The 20,573-nt window shown below is 46.3% G+C and overlaps 1 long non-coding RNA gene across 1 annotated transcript in view; it reads left to right on the forward strand.

Moving 5' to 3' along the window:
• Positions 1–8,268: 8,268 nt before the first annotated feature.
• Positions 8,269–20,573, forward strand: part of LOC142599223 (uncharacterized) — a 554,757-nt gene continuing 542,452 nt past the window's right edge. The window contains exons 1-2 of the long non-coding RNA XR_012832845.1: positions 8,269–8,352; positions 8,443–8,536. This is a non-coding gene — a long non-coding RNA (uncharacterized LOC142599223). The remainder of the gene's footprint in view (positions 8,353–8,442; positions 8,537–20,573) is intronic.

Consider the following 20,573-nt stretch of genomic DNA (forward strand, 5'->3'; position numbering starts at 1 on the left):
TAGAAAAGCAGGAAAAGGCAGCGAGAGGCTGTGAAGGTGTTGCTCTGCTTGTAGTACAGGGCAACGGTGTTTGAAGTGCGGGCGTGGTGAGGAGGATGATTTGGAATTAATGAAAGATGTTGGAGGTTGCATGGATGGTTTTTGATAACAGGGAGAAAGGGAAGGAAATGAGAGAAGAGCAACGAGAAAACGAAAGAGAGCGGAGACAGGCACGGAGAGACAGGGAAAGAGACAGTAACCTCATAGCTGCACTGCAGGGAGCGTCAGCAAACTAACTTCAGGGGAGGACAACAATACTATGGGGGAGAGGCAGGGCCCTTCCAGCACAAAATACCAGGAATACCTTAGGAAATAATCGGTGTGCATATTGTAAAGAACTGGGACATTGGAAAGATTAAGGACCGTTTTAGGGGTCCTATTCCTATCAGTCGAGAGGTTGTCACCGAAATCCAGGAATAAACCTCATAACACCAATGTAGTGTTAAAAGGCAGGCATTCTTTATTGCAGCGCTGGATGCACGGGGGATTGCTCCACCTAACGTGCATGCCAGGTGATCACCAACACACAGATTATGTAGGATCAAAACATACATATTCATCATCTTTCTCAGAAAAGGCAGTCCTATGATAATCATTTCTTAGAATTCATTTCCATATTCTCCTCTCCGTCACGCATGCTCAGTGATTTGAGTTGGTGGTCCTCAAGGGTCTCTGGTGGTCGTAAGTGGTCTTGCACCCGTGTCCGCTGGGTGACCCCCTTCATGCAGGCATGCGCAGTATCCTTGTTGTAGGTGCACCTGTCCATAGCAACTTACTTCATAAGATTAATATCTCCAAACCTATTGTTCAGTTTGGTAGGGACTGTACATGGAACATAGCAGCATTGTACCTTGCCATGGTCAGTTAGCTTCATTACCTATTACCTTGGTTACAAACTAATTATCTCAACCTGATTCTATAGTTTCTGTTTCACGGCCCCTATCCTACGGTTACAAGGTTCTGGAGGAGGCATGATACAATCAAGAAGCAGCTCCCTTTCCACATCAGTTCCCCTTAACTAAGTCCTGAAGGGGACCAGGGGAAACCTCCCCAGCAGAACCCCTGGCTACAGTAGAGCTGGGAAAAAGGAAAATAGATTTTCTTGTAGATACTGGGGTAACTTATTCTGTGTTAAATACTTATCAAAGAAAATTGAGCGATAATACAATAAACATTGTGAGTGCCACAGGGAAAGCGGAACAGTGTGCCTTTTTCCATCCTTTAAATTTTAAGCTCAGAAAACAATGGGTAACTCACCAATTTTTATATATGCCTGAATGTCCTATACCACTCTTGAGACGGGACCTATTGAGTAAATTGGAAGCGCAGATCACCTTTAAAGATGGGGAAGTTCAATTATTAATCCCTGAATCTAAAGCCATCGAGGCAAGAGTTTTTATGTTGCAGGAACAACCTAAGACTAACAAAGGAATTCCTGAGGAGGTGGAGAATGCAGTGACACCCCTCATATGGGCTGGAAAATTCCCTGGTAAAGCTAAGAATGCCGAACCTGCAAGGATTGAACTCAAAGCAGGAATGAAGCCGGTAAGGCAAAACCAATATCCTTTGAAACTAGAGGCTAGAATTGGGCTAATGCCAATTATTAAGAAATTTATAAAATATGGCCTGTTGAAAGAATCTCAATCGGAATACAACACCCCTATCTTGCCAGTAAAAAAGGCAAATGGGAAAAATTACAGATTGGTCCAAGACTTAAGAGCTATTAATCAAATCGTTCAGGATATTCATCCAGTAGTTGCAAACCCATACACTTTGCTGACAACAATAAATGAAAACCAAGAGTGGTTCACAGTTCTAGATTTGAAAGATGCCTTTTTCTGCATACCTCTCGAGCGAGAAAGTCAAAATATATTTGCCTTTGAGTGGGAAGACCCAGAAATGGGTTGCAAATCACAGTACACTTGGACAGTGTTGCCACAGGGATTTAAAAATAGTCCCACAATATTTGGAAATCAATTAGCCAAAGAATTGGAAACCTGGAAAAGAAAACATAAAACAGGGACTGTGTTGCAGTATGTTGACGATATTTTAATTGCAACTGTAACCTGGGAAGAATGCTTACAATTAACCATTGATCTTCTGAATTTTTTGGGATTAAACGGTTACCGAGTTTCAAAAGAAAAGGCTCATATCACACAAGAATCTGTTAAATACTTGGGATTTGAACTTTTAAAAGGACAAAGAAGATTGAGCGCAGAGAGAAAAGAAGCTATCTGTCAACTCCCAGAGCCCCAGAATGCACACGAACTGCGAACCTTCCTTGGAATAGTGGGGTGGTACAGGCTGTGGATTGCCAATTATGGACTCATTGTGAAACCTTCATATGAACTACTGAGAAATTCACCACCTGAACATTTGGAATGGGACAACAGTACCAGAAATGCGTTCAAACAACTAAAAAGAACTCTGATGAAAGCACTAGCTTTAGGACTCCTGGCTCTAACCGAAACCTTTGAATTGTTTGTTCAAGCTGTAGCTCTGGGGGTGCTCTCTCAGATGTTGGGAGGCAACAGACACGCTGTGGCCTATTTCTCCAAGCAATTGAACCATACCAGCAAAGGATGGCCAGGATGTCTGAGAGCTGTGGCTGCTACTGTGCTGCTAATTCAAGAAGCCCAGAAACTGACACTGGGACAGAAGATTGGTTTTGTACCACACATGGTACTCACTGTCCTGGACCAGTAAGGTGGGCACTGGCTGTCTCCGAGCCAGATGTTGAAGTATCAAGTGGTGCTTCTCGAACAAGATGATGCTGTTTTGAAATCCACTGCAGTAGTAAACCCGGCAGTTTTCCTGTCATCCTGACAACTGGAAGAAGAGGAACCCACACATGACTGTTTACAGACCATTGAGGAAGTGTATTCCAGTCAACCTGACCTGAAGGACTCTCCTCTGGAAAACCCAGACTGGGAGCTATATTCAGATGGGAGCAGCTTCATGGGAAAAAAAGGGATCTGGATGTCAGGATATGTTGTGACCACAGTGGATACTGTTGTAGAAGCAAAAGCTCTGCAACCAAAAACATCAGCCCAGAAAGCAGAATTGACTGCACTAACAAGAGCCTTGGAACTAAGTGAAGGAAAGCGAGTGAATATATGGACCGATTCCAAGTATGCATTTGGAGTATTACACGCACATGGAGCAATTTGGAAAGAAAGGGGACTGTTGTCATCTCAAGGAACTGGAATTAAACATGGGGAGCAGATTTTAAAATTACTTGAAAGTGTACAGAAACCAAGAGAAGTGGCTATCGTGTTGTAAAGCTCATCAAACCGGATGAACCCCACAAGAAAGAGGCAATCAATTGGCTGATGTGACCACTCATAAGGTTGCAGAAAAGGGTAAAGGGATATTGGCAATAATACCTGAAAAGAAGATAGAATTAGGAGAATTCCCTAACTATGATAGTCGGGATAAGAATTTAATTAAAATACTGAGAGCTGAAATACAGGAAAATGGATGGGCTGTTACTCCTATGGGGCAGGTAATACTAACCCCAATTTTGATGCATGAAATAGTAAAGAAAGAACAAAATAGCGTTCATTGGGGAACTGAAAATTTATTGAAACATCTACAAAAATCAGTGGTGAGTGGTAATATGGTAGAAATTATAAAGTCTGTAGTTGAAAGGTATGAAACGTGCTTTAGGAATAATCCAAAGACACAGAATAAAATTCAATTTGGGTTGACAAAACCAGGAAATATTCCAGGAGAACACTGGCAGATAGATTTCACTGAACTACCAAGAAAAGGAGGGTTGAGATATCTATTAGTATTAGTGGATACTTTTACAGGATGGCCTGAAGCCTTCCCATGTTGTATTGTGTTTGCGTGGCAAGGTTTTGGTAGCTGGGGGGGGGGCTACAGGGGTGGCTTCTGTGAGAAGCTGCTAGAAGCTTCCCCTGTGTCTGATAGAGCCAATGCCAGCCGGCTCCAAGACGGACCCGCCGCTGGCCAAGGCCAAGCCAATCAGCGCCTCTGTGATGACATATTTAAGAAGGGAAAAAACCAACTTAGAGGGAGCTTTTGCAGCCAGAGAGAGAAGTGAGAAGATGTAAGAACATCTGCAGACACCAAGGTCAGTGCAGAAGGAGGGGGAGGAGGTGCTCCAGGCGCTGGAGCAGAGATTCCCCTGCAGCCCATGGTGAAGACCATGGTGAAGCAGGCTGTCCCCCTGCAGCCCATGGAGGAAGGATGAGATGAAGGGGTGTAGAGATTCCACCTGCAGCCCGTGGAGGACCCCACGTCAGAGCAGATGGAGGCACCTGAAGGAGGCTGTGGCCCCGTGGGAAGCCCGTGCTGGAGCAAGCACCTGGCAGGACCTGTGGACCTGTGGAGGGAGGAGCCCACGCCAGAGCAGGTTTGCTGGCAGGACTTGTGACCCCACGGGGGACCCCACGCTGGAGCAGTCTGCTCCTGAAGGTCTGCACCCCGTGGGAGAGACCCACGTTGGAGCAGTTCATGAAGGACTGTCTCCCATGAGAGGGACCCCATGCTGGAGCAGGGGAACGATGAGAGGAGTCCTCCCCCTGAGGATGAAGAAGCAGCAGAAACAATGTGTGATCAACTGACCGTTGATTCCCCGTCCCCCTGTGCCGCTGAGGGGGGCGGAGGTTGAAGCCGGGAGTGAAGTTGAGCCCGGGAAGATGGGAGGGGTGGGGGGAGGTGTTTTAAGATTTGATTTTATTTCTCATTCCTCTACTCTGTTTTGCTTGATAATAAATTAGATGAATTCCCTCTCTAAGTTCAGTCTGTTTTGCTCGTGACGATAATTAGTGAGTGATCTCTCCCTGTCCTTATCTCGACCCATAAGCTTTTTGTTATACTTTTTCTCCCCTGTCTAGTGAATGAGGGGGAGTGATAGAGCGGCTCTGGTGGGCACCTGGCCTCCAGCCACGGTCAACTCACCACACTTTTATGGTGGAAACAATCATCTGTGACATGTCTATGTTATTTAGCTTTTTCTAAGAGACATAAACATATCTACAGTGACTCCACTTTTCATGTACCACCACCAGTCTGATCTCATTTCCAGCTGTATCTCTGGCAGTCGGAATTCATATTTCATTTGAGAGATTTTTTTTTAGGATGATTGATACATATATGAAATCTTTCTCTGGATTTTGTTCTACTGCTATTTTAAATGCTCTACCAAGTGCTTTTGCAATAGCCAGATCTCTCCCAGGATTGCATTCAAACAGCAGATCATAAATTTTCAGAGAAAATTAAATCCCTTTAGTCTTGAATAACATTTGTGAAGTTCATTTTGGTCATCATGATGAATGTTGTATGATTCCTCTGCACTGACATTGGCCTCTCAGAAATGAAGTTCTGAAACCTTTCACATGTGAGGACTAAGCATCCTTGTCTATGTAAGTGTACTGACTTCCAGTTTTTATTGATATCTATGGCATATACGTTAAAACTATCCAGATATGACCTTACAGATGTATGAGCACAGCATCAGCATGCTCTTTGGAAACATCTGTGAATAGGATAGACTTTAGCTCAGAGTGGGACCTCAGTGTTGCAAACACTTGTCAAGAGGTTTGACTTCATGCCCATCTGATATCCTTGATCAAAAAATCCTTATTAAAAAAAAAAAAAAAGACTACCCTATAAGTCTTCAGCCTTTGCTGCCTGTGCTTTCCTTGCCATGCTCACATCACAGTTTCTAGCACTGTGGGCACATGTTCCCATCCTGTTATTACTGAATGATCCATCTGAGATGAGTTTGACAAAGAGGGCAGTGCAGCCCTGGGACAGGTTACTGAGAGATACTGGTGAATCTCCATCCTTGCAGATTTTCAAGACCGGAGTAGATAAAGTCATGGCTGACCTGATCTGGTACTGGTGAAAGTCCTGCTTTGAACAGAAGGCTGGGTTAGATGTCTCCTCCCAGCCAGCATTTCTGTATGTCTAGTGTGAATGGTTCATTCGCCCTGAGCCGTGATACTGGCAAATGCTTTGCAGAGGATTTTCTGTGAGCTAATGGTGCTGTTGTCATCCTGTTTAAATCATCTCCAGTTATCCTTGTCACATCCAGCAATTTCATAATGCCACTTTTAACTCCTCCCTTCAGACACTTGGGAATTTTTCTGAGGTTCATTTTATAGGTAGTGGCACATATTGTTCAGCAACTGGCCAGAAACAGGATATCTATAGACTTGTGATTCATTTGGCCCAGTGCATGACGCAGGAACTGGTCCCACTAGTGCATTTCAGAGCCCCTTGGAGGTACTGCTTCCCACGGGGAAATACCCCAGCGAGTCAGACAGTAGCTGAGCTTGCCCTTTCACCAACTCCATAATAGCTTTTCTCAAGAAAAGGAGGTTAGGGACAAGCTGATAACTGGCGAGGTCCCCTGACAGCCAGACTCCTGATGCAAGAAGGAAACCTCCAGGGATGAGACTTGTGTGTGCCCTATGCTTCAGAAAGTCCCCTTATGAAACCTGGCTTCAACTACATCTGCCTTGCCCTTATTGTTAAAGAAATCTACCAGACGTGAGTTACCCCAGGTTTGCTTTATTGCAGCGCTGGATGCACGGGGGACAACTCCACCAAACGTGCACACAGGTGATTACCAACACACAGGTTATATAGAATCAAAATATACATATTCATTATTTTCCAAGAAAAGGCAGTCCTATGATAATCATTTCTTAGAATCCATTTCCATATCCTCCTCCCTGTCACACATGCTCAGTGATTTGAGTCGGTGGTCCTCAAGGGGTCTCCGGTGGTCGTCAGTGGTCTCGCACCCGTGTTCGCTGGATGACCCTCTTCTTGCAGGCATGCGCAGTATCCTCGCTGTGGATACACCTGTCCATAACAACTTACTTCATAAGATTAATATTCCCAGGCCTATTGTCCAGTTGGGTAGGGACTGTACAAGGAACGTAGCAGCATCGTACATTGCCATGGTCAGTTAGCTTCATTACCTATTACCTTGATTACAAACCCCTTTCCCATGATTATAGGCTTTAAGCAGTTTTCTAGTTAACATAAGTTTTCTTATAGCTAAGCTTCTATATTTTTTACACTTATGCTTAGTTACTTGTCTGAGTACCTCTATTATTATGGCTGCAGAAATATCGTGTAAAGTTATGTTTTATGTTTGGTGTGATTTAAACTTATTTTTTCATTGCAGGGGTTTTGGGGTTTTTTCCATTTAGATTTTGGATTATGTTGTCAAATTAGCTCCGAAAATAATTTCTTGACCTTGTTTGGCTTTGTAATGAAGTTTTAATTGCTTTATGCTATCCTTATTTCAATCAAGTATTTTTTAAATCCTTTTGGCCCTAGAATTTACTCTACAGGTTTGTTCTTGGTGCATCTCAGTTCCAAGATTTCTCCTTATACAAATCACCATCTTTGCTTTTTTGCTGACCAAATAACTGGAAGATATTTCCTTTGATTCATTACCCATCCGAATGCCAGGAGTCTCCCTATACCAGCATACAGTGCATGTTAATAAGACAATGTACACTAATGACAGCATTATTATATGCTATCCTGCAGCCTCTGATGACAGCCGGACTTTATAAAAACTGCATTATCACTTAGTGAAATGTGTCACCAAGAAAAGGAAATGGTCCCACAAGCAGTGAGACCGCAAAGTCCATAGTTCCTCTGCTCTTTTTTGCTTATACAGGACAAGAATTAATTTTGCATAGTGGTATACTTAGATCCAGATCATTGCCTGTATCACATAAATGATCTATGGAATTACATCAGAGATCATCTTGGGTCCTTGTGTCATTATGATGATTACATACTAGTTTTACCAGAACTAAAATAAAATTGGAAGCCTAAACTATATTTTTATAAAACATAGCTGCTTTACCCATTGTGGTGGGTTGACCCTGGCTGAGGGCCAGGTGCCCACCAGAGCCACTCTATCACTCCCCTCCTTCTCTAGACAGGGGAGAAAAGGTGCAACGAAAAGCTTGTGGGTCGAGATAAGGACAGGGAGAGATCACTCACTAATTATCGTCACGAGCAAAACAGACTGAACTGAGAGAGGGAATTCATCTAATTTATTATCAAGCAAAACAGCGTAGAGGAATGAGAAATAAAATCAAGTCTTAAAACACCTCCCCCCACCCCTCCCATCTTCCTGGGCTCAACTTCACTCCCAGCTTCAACCTCCGCCCCCCCTCAGCGGCACAGGGGGACAGGGAATGGGGGTTACGGTCAGTTGATTACGGTCAGTTGATCACACGTTGTTTCTGCCGCTTCTTCATCCTCAGGGGGAGGACTCCTCTCATCGTTCCCCTGCTCCAGCGTGGGGTCCCTCTCATGGGAGACAGTCCTTCACGACCCTCTCCAACGTGAGTCTCTCCCACGGGCTACAGTCCTTCACGAACTGCTCCAGCGTAGGTCTCTTCCACGGGGTGCAGACCTTCAGGAGCAAACTGCTCCAGCGTGGGGTCCCCCACAGGGTCACAAGTCCTGCCAGCAAACCTGCTCTGGCGTGGGCTCCTCCCTCCACAGGTCCACAGGTCCTGCCAGGTGCTTGCTCCAGCACGGGCTTCCCACAGGGCCACAGCCTCCTTCAGGTGCCTCCACCTGCTCCAGCGTGGGGTCCTCCACGGGCTGCAGGTGGAATCTCTACACCCCTTCATCTCATCCTCCCTCCATGGGCTGCAGGGGGACAGCCTGCTTCACCATGGTCTTCACCATGGGCTGCAGGGAGATCTTGCTCTGGCGCCTGGAGCATCTCCTCCCCCTCCTTCTTCACTGACCTTGGTGTGTGCAGAGTTTCTTACATCTTCTCCCTCCTCTCTCCGGCTGCAAAAAGCTCTCTCTGACTGTTTTTCTCTTTCTTAAATATGTTATCACAGAGGTGCTGATTGGCTTGGCCTTGGCCAGTGGCAGGTCCATCTTGGAGCCGGCTGGCATCGGCTCTATCAGACACAGGGGAAGCTTCTAGCAGCTTCTCACAGAAGCCACCCCTGTAGCCCCCCCGCTACCAAAACCTTGCCACGCAAATCCAACACACCCATTTTTATTAGACGTGTCCTCTAGCTTGCAGTATACTATAGAGTAGCCAGGAAAAAAAAAAAGATGCATTTTATACATAAGCAAGATGTGCTTCTGCCTACATTTGGGTACATGCTATGTTAACATTATTTTCTTAATATTTGCCAACATATTTGCAGCTGTACCTAAGGTTCTTCATTAGAATAGATAAAGGTCCTATATAAATCAATGAATAAAATAAATACTTCAGGGTTTAGTTTATTTTATTTTTGAGGCATACTTTAACTAGAAATGTGATAAAAAGCACATATGCAAGAGCATATTCAGACAGTACTTTGCCATGAATATTTTAAGGAATGCAAGGAGTACTGGAATAGCCAAAATGGCATATAAGCATATGTGGTGGTGCAGCCCCCCGGGCCACTCTGAGATCTCAGGATAAGCCCCATTGTGCTGTTATCTTGGATACAAGTGCAGTGACTTAGGTGCCAGACACTCTGGCCACACCTGGGCCACATGCTGTCTGAATTGTCTACCAGAATGACTCAGCAGGAACTGTGGCCAGAATGGAGAATAATGACCAAAGCAAATCATCTAGACATCCTATAAATAGCGATTGAAAAGTGAGACCTTTTGAGCTCTTTGGGACCACAGCTGGCTGTGTGACCCAGTATCTACCCCTGAGCTGGGATGCTTCTCAGGGTAGATTTTATGAGGACTGAAAGATCATCCGTCGACGATTTCATGAGGATGCAAAGGCCTGATTTCGTGAGGTTCACCGACTGTCCGTTGATGAATGCCGGCACATAAAAGTAATTTATGAAACTCACAAAAAGGGAAATTTTAATCATAGGTTAACCTCTGTGTGTGTATGCAATTTGGTTCAGAACTATTTGCCTGTCTGTCTGTGTGTGTAATTTGATTCAGGATTGTTTGTCTATCTGTCTGTACATGTGATTTGATTTAATCTCCATCTGTGTGTGCAACCCTGTTGTAAATTTTGGGCAACCCTCGAATCTTTAACTAAGTCGCTATTTTGATTGTAACAAATTCCATTGAATCATTCTGTTAAATTGGCTGATGATTAAGTGCTGTTAATTATACAACCTAATATTGTGATCTGTCTCAAATATTAAATCCTAAATTGCTGCTAAACCTAAGCCGTGCAACAAAATCTCATTTGCGACAGCATATTATGCATACATCATAGTGTCTATATATGTATATATAACTTGAATTAAATATTTAAAGAAATTGCAGAAATCATCTCATTTTATGATAGCATTGATTGGTTATTTTACTTGATGGTTATTTAAAACTGAATAATGCCCCAAAATAATTACATTTTAAAATAATATATCTAATTGTGGAAGAAGTATTCCAAAATAATTTTCAAAATTTTAAATTTACAAAATCTGTATTTATTGCTGATTTCTACTATTAAGCCAACTACATATAAGCAGTGCTGATTGCAATATAAAGAATTATTCTCCTGGGTCCTACTTGTATTCATTCTCATTCTACACTTTAAAAATCCATTCATCAATTACTCTGCAGTGGCACCAGAGCTTAGCATGTGCATATTATCCTTCACTCATATTCCAGTGCAGTCTTCTGGAGAGGAAGAGCGAGACTGCGAGTGTGCGTAGCATGTGTGACTCCCTTGCCATACACACACGCACACATAGATCTGTGTATACATTCATAGCGCATCACACGTTATTGCTGAGAAGCCCTTTGCAGGGGGTGGATATAATAGTCTTCTCTCCCCAGAATCTCTCGTAATGTTTGGAGTCTTGTAAACCAATCTTGTAAACAGCTAGGTGAGCATCAATGCCAGGAGTTTTTTGATATGCAGTGTAAGTGAAATGCTACATAATATAAAATGATGGCGCCATTAATCCTATAGCACTAGTGATTCCCAGCCCCCTCCGCTACTGATACCAATGCCATTGTCTCTGGCTTTACACTTCATCAGTATGCAAATGGAGTGTCACTATGATGGGTGGTAACTTGGTTGGATGCATTTTCTACATTTCTGGCAAATGAGTATAATTATTTTCAGAGCTGCGGGCAACTCATGCATGTTTTATCTTCCATCTGGACCTGCATGCTACAGGACAGTGATAAAAGATTATTTCCCCCCTTGGATGTTTGTAGGCCATCATTGACACTGTCCTGATGAAATGGTCATGTATCCCCTAGCATTTTATCTGCCACAGCTTGACAACAAAATTATTTCCCTATAGTACTAAAACACTTCAGTTATTCAAGCCCTCTGTGCATATATTTCTGGTTTGAAGCATTCTGCGTTAACGTAATGTGGTAATTTATAAACTGACAAGTTAACTATGCAGAAATCTGAGCAGGGTCTTATGAGGTTTGCAAAGCAGCAGAAAAGAAAGCAAAAGCTTTTTGTGCTCTATAATAATAATCTTATCAAGTGTCAGAGGCAGGTTTTAGTCTCCCATTATTAGTGCTTTTCACTCCTGGGCCTGCTTACTGTATGCTGAAGCTGAGATGCTTTGAATCAAACTATTGTCATGGTTGCAGTTCACAACAAACTGTACCATCATTGCTTGAGCAAAAAGGGTAAATATGAACTTCCATCGCTAACCATTTAAAAAGGAAAAAGATGAAGGCAAAAGGCTAAAATAGAATTTACCAAAATTAAACATTCACATCCATGATAGAAAATAAAGTCTATCCAAGCAAGAAGAATCAATATCTGCAAAGCTGATATTGCTCACAAGAAAGAGAAGAAAAGAAAGATCAGCTTCCTTTGTTTCTTTGTTATAAAATAATTTTAATTATTAAAATCCATCACTTCGATCTCACTCCTTAGTAAGCACAGGCTGCCCTTACAGGCTCGCCATTGATCCCTAAATAGCTAGACATCAGGATTTTCATTGCCTGTACCAACTGAGGTGAAGGACACGCTTCTCACTTTTAGTGCAGGAACCCAATTAACCCCCAAATAAATTAAGGACTAATTTTGCCGGAACCTGGGAGAGGACTCAGTGTCTTCTGCTACCCCTGTCTGTCTGGTGCAGACATGTCCAACAGGCGGCTTCTCCTGGCATGGGCAAAGCAAGGTGCACGGGGTGCTGCACCCCTTGGGGCAGCCCTGCATGCTACACCTGAGCACGGGGGTCACCAGCATAAACGCTTCTCACTGGGGCTGTGCTAGAGTCACCATGGCAACAGTATAATAGATTTGCCCTTATTCAATCCCAGAGGCCACATTGAAGCGTGATGCAAAATTTGCTGGAGCCTGAATTCCTTTCAAGTCATGGCTCATGTCAGGAAACAAGTCAATGCACAGACAGCAGTAAACACAGGGATGGAAAGAAACCTTTACTTTCCTGTGCTGTGTGCTCCTGATAACATTCAAAAGTCAAGACCCCTCTGGACCCCATTTCTGATGGGGGCGGGGGTGGCAATGGGACGAGGGCAGCCTGGCAGCCCAAAGGTGATTGCGCTCTGTGCAGGTGGAACCTGGCCCCCAAAACTACCTTACCCCAGAGGAAAGAGAGCCCCATCCCCAGGGCATGGAGCATCCCCTGTGAGGCCAGGGCCACCTCAGCATCACCTTTGGTGCTGCAAAGCATGGGCAAGCACAGCTTGGAAGTGAAACCATCCCCTCTGCAAAGTTTATCTTAGTCACTAGCCAAAGAGCAATGAGTTTAACTGGGAGCCATGCCATTTGCAGGGTGAAGACTCTCTGGCAAAGGCCTTGTGGTGTCCAGGTCATGGGCTGCAGTTGCTCTGCCAGTCGTCATGTGTTTGTCGTGCACCCTTCCACTGAGGCATGCTGGCAACTCTGCAGCAGGCCACCCTGGCCCTTGCCCTGGCCCTTGCCCTGGCCCTCCTCTCTCCTATTTGCCAAGGACCAATGCAGTAGGCTGCTCCTCAATGATGGCTTCCTGGCAGGGCTCATGGGGTACAGAGAGAGAAAGCGAGAGCTTCTCCAATGCAGATTATTCATTTAAAATATGTATTTATTTCTTTGGTTTCTTTTCTCTATCGTTTGTCTCTTGTCTTCCCTAACTTGTATGCTGAAATTGGCGCTTAATTTTCACTTCATTCCCAGTCTCTTATTGCAGTGATGTAAGACAGTGGGGAAAAAAACACCCAATCCTTACGCTCCATGAATCCACTGGTGATAGATTAAATATAACATATTTTTTTCCTTATATATTATGGAAATAGTTCTTGCATGTCTGAAGACACACAGTATTATTCACCTCTCTCAAAGGGGAAAGAGGATCTTTGCCCAGGAGCTAGCGGGGCTCATTGACAGAGCTTTAAACTAGGCTCAAAGGAGGAGGGGGATAATATCAGACTAACCTGTGAGTTGTGGAATGACATGCCAAGGTTGGAGGGATGGGATGCCAGAGAGGACCCTCAGCCTGTTGCTCTGAGACGTGCTGGACACACTGCAGCATGCTTGAAGTCTAGAGGAGATGAGCCAGGGGCTCCTGAGGTAATAGGAACCAACAGGGAAACACTGGTAAAATTCATCAAAAGAATTCCAGCCACTCCAGCCAGTAAGTCAGCTTCATTGTGGGCCCAACTTCACTGTCTCTATGCAAACGCACGTAGCATGGGGAACAAACAAGAGGAGTTGGAGACGTGTGCACGCCTGCAGGGCTATGATCTTATTGGCATTACAGAGACGTGGTGGGACAGCTCTTATGACTGGAGTGTTGGGATGGAAGGGTACAGGCTCTTTGGGAAGGACAGGCAGGGCAGGTGAGGAGGGGACATCGCCCTCTATGTCAATGACCAGCTGGAGTGCATGGAGCTCCACCTGGGGATGGATGAGGAGCACACCAAGAGCCTATGGGTCAGGATTAAAGGGAGGGCAGGGACAGGGGACACTATAGTGGGGTCTTCTACAAGGCCACCTGACCAGGGAGACCGAGCAGATGAAGCCCTCTATAGGCAGATAGGAGCAGCCTCACGCTCACAAGCCCTGGTCCTTATGGGGGAGTTCAACCACCCCGACATCTGCTGGAGGGACAACACAGCTGAGTGTAAGCAATCCAGGAAGTTCCTGGAATGTGTTGATGACAACTTTCTCCTCCAACTGATAGAGGAGCCCATGAGGAGAGGTGCCATGCTGGACCTTATTCTCACCAATAAGGAGGGCCTGGTAGGGGATGTCAAGCTCAAGGGCAGCCTTGGCTGCAGTGACCACGAAATGGTGGAATTCAAGATCCTCAGGGCAGCAAGGAGGGCACGCAGCAAGCTCACTACCCTGGACTTCCGGAGAGCAGACTTTGGCCTCTTCAGGGACCTGCTTGGTAGAATACCATGGGACAAAGCCCTGGAAGGAAGAGGGGCCCAAGACAGCTGGCTAATATTCAAGGGTCACCTCCTCCAAGCTGAGGAGCAATGCATCCCAACCAAGAGGAAGTCAAGCAAAAACACCAAGAGGCCCCCATGGATGAACAAGGAGCTCCTGGGCAAAGTCAAACACAAAAAGGAAGCCTACAGAGGCTGGAGGCAAGGGCAGGTAGCCTGGGAAGAATACAGAGAAACTGTCCAAGCAGCCAGGGATCAGGTTAGGAAAGCCAAAGCCCTGATAGAAATTAGTCTGGCCAGCGATGTCAAGGACAACAAGAAAAGCTTCTATAGGTATGTTAGCGAGAAAAGGAGGACGAGGGAAAATGTGGGTCCCCTCTGCAATGAAACGGGTGACCTGGTTACCCAGGATATGGAGAAGGCTGAGGTACTCAACGACTTCTTTGCCTCAGTCTTCACTGGCAAATGCTTGAGCCACACTGCCCAGGTCGCAGAAGGCAAAGGCAGGGACTGGGAGAATGCAGAACCGCCCACTGTAGGAGAAGATCAGGTTCGAGAATATCTAAGGAACCTGAAGGTGCACAAGTCCATGGGACCTGATGAGATGCATCCGCGGGTCCTGAGGGAACTGGCGGATGAAGTGGCCAGGCCACTCTCCATCATCTTTGAGAAGTCCTGGCAGTCTGGCGAAGTTCCCGGTGACTGGAAAAGAGGAAACATAACTCCCAATTTTAAGAAGGGCAAAAAGGAAGACCCAGGGAACTACAGGCCGGTCAGTCTCACCTCCGTGCCTGGCAAGATTATGGAGCAGAGCCTCCTGGAAAGTATGCTCAGGCACAAGGAAAATAAGGAGGTGATTAGTGACAGCCAACACGGCTTCACTAGGGGCAAATCGTGCCTGACAAACTTGGTGGCCTTCTAGGATGGAGTTACAGCACTGGTGGATAAGGGAAGAGTGACAGACGTCATCTACCTGGACTTGTGCAAGGCATTTGACACTGTCCCGCATGACATCCTTGTCTCTAAACTGGAGAGACATGGATTCGATGGGTGGACCACTCGGTGGATAAGGAATTGGCTGGATGGTCGCCCTCAAAGAGTTGTCGTCAATGACTCAATGTCCAAGTGGAGAACAGTGATGAGTGGTGTTCCTCAGGGGTCAGTACTGGGACCGGCACTGTTCAACATCTTTGTCGGCGACATGGACAGTGGGATCGAGTGCACCCTCAGCAAGTTTGCCAACGACACCAAGCTGTGTGGTGTGGTCGACACACTGGAGGGAAGGGATGCCATGCAGAGGGACCTTGACAGGCTGGAGAGGTGGGCCCGTGCGAACCCCATGAAGTTCAACAAGGCCAAGTGCAAGGTCCTGCACATGGGTCGGCGCAATCGCAAGCACAACTACAGGCTGGGCGAGGAATGGATTGAGAGCAGCCCTGAGGAGAAGGACTTGGGTTATTGATTGATGAGAAGCTCTACATGAGCCGGCAGTGTGCGCTTGCAGCCCAGAAAGCCAACCATGTCCTGGGCTGCATCAAAAGAGGTGTGACCAGCAGGTCGAGGGAGGTGATCCTGCCCTTCTGCTCCGCTCTGGTAAGACCCCACCTGGAGTACTGCATCCAGCTCTGGGGGCCCCAGTACAGGAGAGACATGGAGCTGTTGGAGCGAGCCCAGAGGAGGGCCACGAAGCTGATCAGAGGGCTGGAGCATCTCTCCTATGAGGACAGGCTGAGAGAGTTGGGATTGTTCAGCCTGGAGAAAAGAAGGCTCTGGGGACATCTAATTGCGGCCTTCCAGTACCTGAAGGGGGCCTACAGGAAAGATGGTCAGGGACTGTTTATCAGGGAGTGTAGTGATAGGACAAGGGGTAATGGGTTTAAGCTGAAGGAGGGTCGATTTAGATTAGATGTTAGGAAGAAATTCTTTACTGTGAGGGTGGTGAGGCAGTGGAACAGGTTTCCCAGAGAGGTTGTGGAGGCTCCATCCCTGGAAGTGTTCAAGGCCAGGTTGGATGAGGCTTTGGGCAATGTGGTCTAGTGGAAGGTGTCCCTGTCCATGGCAGGTTGGAACTAGATGATCCTTCCAAACCATTCTATGATTCTATGATTATATAAAGCACTCTATTTAGACATGAAGCTAAGTTGCCTCTGCTCTACTCTGAGTAAACAGGATCAGGCTAACAGTGTTTTGTGTAAATGAGGCACATGTTTGAGTGCGTTCAGGTCTGTTTATCTAGTTACGATTTTTCTTTGCAAGAGTCTTTCAGTCTCCAGTTTCCTTGTACAAATGTCCCTTGCACTGGGTATCTGGGTGATGGGGGAAGATCTAAAGAAGTTCAAGATTTTACAGATCAGTTGAATACTGAGGAAAATGGATACCAAGGTCAGGTTAAGAATAAAGAAATTGATTCCAAGGGCAGTGGAACAATGGAAAAGACCTAGGCTCCAGCAAAACGTATTCTTTATCATTGTTCTGCTATATAAAAAAAAGTTGATTGTAATAGAAGATGACAACACAAACCTGCTCCACCATGGGCTCCTCTCTCCATGGGGTCACAGGTCCTGCCTGCTCCAGTGTGGCCTCTCCATGGGGTCACAGCCTCCTCTGGGCACATCCACCTGCTCTGGCGTAGGGTCCTCCACGGACTGCAGGTGGATATCTGCTCCACTATCATCCTCCATAGGCTGCAGGGCGACAGCCTGCCTCTCCATGGTCTTCTCCATGGGCTGTAGATGAATCTCTGCTCTGGCACGTGGAGCACTTCCTCCCCTTCCGTCTTCACTGACCTTGGTGTCTGCAGAGTTGTTTCTCTCACATATTCTCACTCCTCTCATCCAGCTGCAGTTGCGCAGCAGTTTTTTTCCTCCTTCTTAAATATGTTATCACAGAGGCGCTACCACCATCGCTGATTGGCTTGGCCTTGGCCAGCAGCGGGTGTGTCTTGGAGCCAGCTAGCATTGGCTCTATCAGACTTGGGGGAAGCTTCTGGCATCTTCTCACAGAAGCCACCCCTGCAGCCCCCTGCTACCAAAACCTTGCCATGTAAACCCAATACACTACTAAAGTAAAACTCAAGGAAATGAGATAAGCAGGAGGACATATGTGAAGGACTGATTTGCAGACAAGTCACCTCATTCAGCCATTTGGGGCATGGAGGTCATGCCTTTTTAACTCTTATGGAGCAAGTCCAATCCCTTAAAATCCTGTAAGCCAAGAGATCTGCATTTGGGCAGCGATGTTCAAGGGAAGGTGGGACATGTAGGGGGTGTGAGCATGGAGCACTTGTTCATCCCATGAAAAACAGCACAGATTCAGGAAAAAGGGGCTTCCAGGAGTTTTTCTTTCCCCACTTCCCCGGGGTCCAGCTCACCTGCACAACTCAGTGAGGTTAGATGGGATGGGGGGAATCTGAATTGATTGCTAATGTATTGGGTCTGGCTGAGATGGAGTTAACTTTCCCCATAGCAGCCCTCATAGTGCTGTGGTGTGTATTGGTAGCTAGCAAGGTGTTGAAAATACACCACTGTTTTGGCTACTACTGAGCAGTGCTGGCACACATCAAGGCTGTCTCTCCAACATTTCTCCCCCTCCCCCTCAGCAGTAGGCTAGGGGTGGGCAAGATCTTGGGAGGGGACACAGCCAGGACAGCTGACCAAACTGACCAAAGGGATATTCCATACCATATGACATCTGGTCAGCAATAAGAAGCTGAGAGATAGGGGGAGGAATGGGGTGGGGGCATTCTTTTTTTTTTTTTTTTTTTTGCAACGTTTGTCTTCTGGAGTAACCAGTACACGTACTGAAGCCCTGCTTCCCAGGAAGTGGCCGGACATTGCCTGCTGATGGGAAGTAGAGAATAATCTTTTGCTTTTGCTTTGCTTCCGCGCGCAGCCTTTTGCTTTTGCTACATTAAACTGCCTTTATCTTGACCCATGAGTTTGGGGTTGTTTTTCCCCATCTTATTTTTCTCCCCTCCCTGACTTGCTGAGGAGGGGAGTGATAGAGCAACTTGGTGGACACCTGGTGTCCAGCCGAGGTTAAAGCACCACAGCTAACCACAGCCCTCCAGACTTTCATTAGCCTTTTTTGGGGAAGGAGGGGGTCAATGATCCCACCAGCCCCCAGGTGACTGTCCAGCAATGAGGCCACATCAAGACCTTCCCTTCTCTGCTGAAGCACTGTGACCTAGCTCTGGTCCTGTGGCTTCCCCACTCTGTTCCCTCCCATCTGTTGCTTTCTCATGCTTTGAACATGAGCCTCCTACCCTGGATGCTCTGGTGCTCTGGAGCAGCCTTCTATGCATCTCTCTCCTCTCTCATCAGGAACATATCCTTTTCCATCCTAATCTTTCTTTCTGGTCCAATTATTCAGTAATAAGATAAAACACAGACAATTCACTTGGCTTTCTTATATAATGTGAAAGAAACTGGGTGAATCAGGCACCAAGTCGGGAAGCTCTTTTCTGTTCTCAGCTCTGCCCATAACTGGCCTCACGGCCATAGAATCATAGAATGGTTTGGGTTGGAAGGGACCTTTAAATGTCATCTAGTCCATCCCCCCCCCTACAATGAGCAGGGACATCTTCAACTAGATCAGGTTGAGCTCAGAGCCCCATCAACCTGACCTTGAATTTTTCCAGGGATGGGGCATCTACCACCTCTCTGGGCAGGCTTTTCCAGTGTTTCACCACCCTCATTGTAAAAAATTTCTTTCTTATATCTAGTCTGAATCTACCCTCTTTTAGTTTAAAACCATTACCCCTTGTCCTATCACTACAGCCCCTACTAAAAAGTTTGTCTCCCTCTTTCTTATAAGTACTGAAAGGCCACAATAAGGTCTCCCCAGAGCCTTCTTTTCTCCAGGCTGAACAACCCCAACTCTCTCAGCGTTTCCTCATAGGAGGGGTGTTCCACTCCTCTGATCATTTTCATGGCCCTCCTCTGGACCCACTCCAACAGCTCCATGTCTTTTCTGTACTGAGGACTCCAGAGCTAGACGCAGTACTCAAGATGGGGTCTCACCAGAGCAATGTAGAAGGGCAGAATCACCTCCCTCAACCTGCTGACCAAGCTTCTTTTGATGCAGCCCAGGATATGGTTGGCTTTCTGGGCTGCTGGAACACATTGCTGGCTCATGTCCAGCTTTTCATCCACCAGTAGCCCCAAGTCCTTCTCAGCAGGGCTGCTCTCAATCCCTTCATCTCCCAGCCTGTATGGATACCAGGGGTTGTCCAGACCCAGGTGCAGGACCTTGCACTTGGCCTTGTTGAACCTCATGAGGTTCACATGGGCCCACTTCTCAAGCTTGTCCAGGTCCCTCTGGATGGCATCCCATCCCTCAGGTGTGTCAATCGCACCACTCAGCTTGATGTCATCTGCAAATTTGCTGAGGGTGCACTCAATCCCACTGTCCATGTCGTTGATGAAGATATTAAACAGTACTGGTCCCAATACGGACCCCTGAGGGACACCACTTGTCACTGATCTCCATCCGGACATTGAGCCATTGACCACTAGTCTCTGGATGCGACCATCCAGCCAATTCCTCATCCACTGAACAGTCCATCCATCAAATCCATATCTCTCCAATTTAGAGAGAAGGATGTTGTGGAGGACCATGTCAAAGGCCTTACAGAAGTCCAGATAGATGACATCCATAGCTCTTCCCTTGTCCACTGATGTAGTCACTCCATCATAGAAGGCCACTAGACTTGCCCTTGGTGAAGCCATGCTCGCTGTCTTGAATCATCTCCCTCTCCTCCGTGTGCCTTAGCATAGCTTCTAGGAGGATCTGTTCCATGATCTTCCCAGGCACAGAGGTGAGACTGACAGGTCGGTAGTTCCAAGGGTCTTCCTTTCTACCTTTCTACCCATTTTTAAAATGGCTGCAATGTTTCCCTTTTTCCAGTCACCAGGGACTTTGCCTGACTGCCATGACTTTTCAAATATCATGGAGAGTGGCTTGGCAACTACATCAGCCAATTCCCTCAGGACTCTGGGATGCATCTCATCAAGTTCCATAGACTTATGCATGTTCAGGTTCCTCAGGTGGTCTTGAACCTGATCTTTTCTTACAGTGGGAGGGACTTTGCTCCCCCAGTCCCTGCCTTGAGGTCCATCCACTCAAGAGGTGTGGGAAGAGAGGTTGCCAGTGAAGATCAAGGCAAAAAATTTATTGAGTACCTCAGCCTTCTCCTTGCATGTTGTTACCAGTTTGCC

Source organism: Balearica regulorum, chromosome W (assembly GCF_011004875.1).
Source record: "Balearica regulorum gibbericeps isolate bBalReg1 chromosome W, bBalReg1.pri, whole genome shotgun sequence".
Taxonomy (NCBI): Eukaryota; Metazoa; Chordata; class Aves; order Gruiformes; family Gruidae; genus Balearica; species Balearica regulorum.